At 34.1% G+C, this 3,104-nt stretch overlaps 1 long non-coding RNA gene across 1 annotated transcript; it reads left to right on the top strand.

The window, feature by feature from the left end:
* The first annotated feature begins 1,670 nt into the window (after nt 1–1,670).
* On the top strand, nt 1,671–2,839 carry LOC121866163. Its single transcript, XR_006088902.1, has 2 exons — nt 1,671–2,004; nt 2,299–2,839. It is a non-coding gene; the product is annotated as an uncharacterized LOC121866163 (long non-coding RNA).
* Nucleotides 2,840–3,104: the final 265 nt, after the last annotated feature.

Raw genomic sequence — 3,104 nt, 5'->3', positions numbered from 1 at the left:
TTATAATCATAGTCGTGGATGTTATAATCATAGTCGTGGTTGTTTTAATCATAGTCGTGGTTGTTATAATCATCTTCGTGGTTGTTATAATCGCGACCGTGGTTGTTATAATCTTGGTTGTGGTTATGATCATAAAAATCATGGTTGCTATAATCATAGTCGTGGGTGTTATATTGATAATCGTGGTTGTTATAATCATGGTCGTGGTTGTTATAATCATGGGGCCGGATACTCAAAAACATTTATGGGACTGTATGTCTTTGTTTACTCCGTAACTGGACTTACAGTCTCAGATCGGTATACTCAAAACACAGATGGCATACTCAAAACACAGATGGTATACTCAAAACCAATATTTGACATCGAACTCCGTAAGTTAGCGCAAGTAACTTACACCAGCTCCCGAGGTTGTGTAACACTCTCAACCCGGATGTAGTAGTGACTAATTCCCGATTGTATAGAAAATAATAATAATATATGTTGTAATAATGCTTGTTAGACTTGTTTTATCATAGGATAAAGAAGAAAATGTGTTGTACATCAACATACTGAAATATAATATTTCACTTTTGTCTTTTTCGTAACTTTTTTGTTGTATAATAAGCGGCTTGAGTGTTTGTGTTTGTCTCAGTTTGGAAGAGACGCATCTTTTGTCTTCTTACACATTATAAAGTATTTCTTACCAAAATAGAAGGTTTGTATTGTTCACACTTAGGGTAAAAATATGTTTTGTGACTGAGTAAACTTGCAGATAGAACTTATTAATGTTGTATAGCCGTAAATATCCCTCAGTAATGAAAGCCAAATATGAGGTCAAGTGAACATTCCGCCAAGACTTCGCCTTGTTTTTTTAATATTCAACCAATAGCCTTAGCCTATTTTCTTATGTGTATGGCTTATGATAACATGAAAGGCGATAAATTTCCATAGGCTAGCGAAAATTAAATGATATTAGGTGTAAAATATGGATTGCAATTAACTTGATTAATAGGTGCCTATATATAACTGCTTTTTCAGTCTTAGGCAAATAAATGTTTAAACATGGGGCCTACTTAATTTAGTTAGAACATGAGGATTATTTAAATAAGAAATTATACTAATAGGGTATAGGTTAGATAGGTTTGGTTTGGTTATGTTATGGTATGTTAGGTTAGAGAATGTGTACATGGTTTTTTGGTGAGCGTCAGGCCGTCAGTGAGACACTTTGTCTAACAGCTACCTTAGGCCTAGTTCCAGACTTTCCTTGAACATTATCATAGGTAGAGTATTAATTTAAGAAAATTTACGGCTAATCCGATATATTTTCAGGTTTTAAATTGTTGTTTTTTGTATGAACTTGAAGACAATTCAGACCAAATGTTCCCAACATTGAAAGGAAAACACCAGGGTCTAGGCTAAATGAGTAATTTAAGAGAAGTGATTTGTCATTTAGGTTAGGCAAGGCTATACTATCATTAACCAATTTATTTGAATTTGCCCAGAATAAGGCTATCTTAGTATAGCTTATGTGTCTTGTCACAGGCCAACATTATGCAAGGGATTATTTACCTAAATTCTAGTGGGGTAAAACACCAAATACTGTGAGATCTCTGTTAGCCTGAACAATTGGTGAAGAGCACTACCGTGAATGAATGAGTGTTTTCCCGTTAACGAGACAGTTATCACAAATCAAGAAAATATCCCTCATCCCCAGAATGTTTATGGTAATGGAAAAATTTTCTCGGTAGTTCCTGCAATTGCCCATTACATCATCTCTCAAACCCGGAAATATATCCCCCATCTCCGGAATTTTTTCGGTTATCTGGGAAACTTTCCTCATAGTTTTCAGGAAAATGTGCCTCTCTGAAAGTCATTTACCTAAGCCGTAAGTTTCCTGCAAAATCATGCTTTGGGAATTAATTTTAGATAAAATTTCAATTACGGCTTTCAGAAAGTTCTGGGTTTCAAGGATTCCGGCTAACGGAGAAGGCTGCTGTTCCTACCAGAAATCAGTTTCAAATGCGAGTATGTGACAGACTTTGAGGCAAGAGGATGTCTTTTAAATGTTTTTAACACCCTTATTTACTTGAATAATGAACAATTTTTTTCAATTTTAAATGAATAGAGATTTTAACACGTGCATTTTTCAGTATTTTACCCCTAAGAGCCAGGCAAAACCTTAAGGCCGTAATTTTTGTTTTTCACAGGCATAACCCTTCTATTCTAGGCCTAATGATAAAACTTTGAATTAGTTAGTATCAACATAAAAACAATACTGTAACAAACTTCTAAACCATTGCATAATTTTTTGTCCTGCAGATTGATCCTGTAACACTTGGACCTCATTTTCCAGTTACCCTGCAATGGATCTTGTTGTAGCTTATCTGCATGATCGAGCTTTACTACGTGAACGAAGGTATCGGGACCCTTTGGATCCCATAAATATAAGCGATGAAAATCTAATTAGTTATAGGTTTCCTCGATGTGAAATTCTAAGACTGTGTGAAGATTTAGATCCATTTTTAAGGCGTAGAACGAGAAGATCTCATGCTGTTCCCATACACACGCAAGTGTTAGTTGCCTTAAGATTTTACGCCAATGGAACCTTTCAATATGTACTTGGTGATACAGCTGAAGCTGTAGCAGGGACAGGCCAAGCAGTCCGAGTCAATGTAGTCCGTAATTGGTTTACTTGATGAATTAAAATCAAATATCAATTCACCAATACAATTTTCCTCTATGTTTAAATAGTACTTTTTAGTGCAGTATACAGAGGTAATGCGAATAAAGCGTACATTGATTTAACTTTTATTTTCAATATTCTGTACATAAAAAAATAAACTTCTTTATAGAAATTAAATGGCTTTCTTTTACCTTAATAATATATGTACTATATCCTTGAGCAAATTTGATTCCAATACAGTATACTTTTAATACTACTAAATACCAAAGGCACTAAAGTTTGTGAAACAAAAAACCCTTACATAAAACATATTTGAGAAATTGAAACAATAAAAAATATTGCAACTGTTTGCATCTTAAACTACACAATTTGACATGGGTCACCACATCGTTGTGAAATAATAATACAACTACTGTTATTTGTTGCCATTTTTTTTATTTAA

Source organism: Homarus americanus, unplaced genomic scaffold (assembly GCF_018991925.1).
Source record: "Homarus americanus isolate GMGI-L3 unplaced genomic scaffold, GMGI_Hamer_2.0 scaffold9149, whole genome shotgun sequence".
NCBI classification, from domain to species: domain Eukaryota; kingdom Metazoa; phylum Arthropoda; class Malacostraca; order Decapoda; family Nephropidae; genus Homarus; species Homarus americanus.
This window is presented reverse-complemented; position numbering and strand designations above follow the sequence as displayed.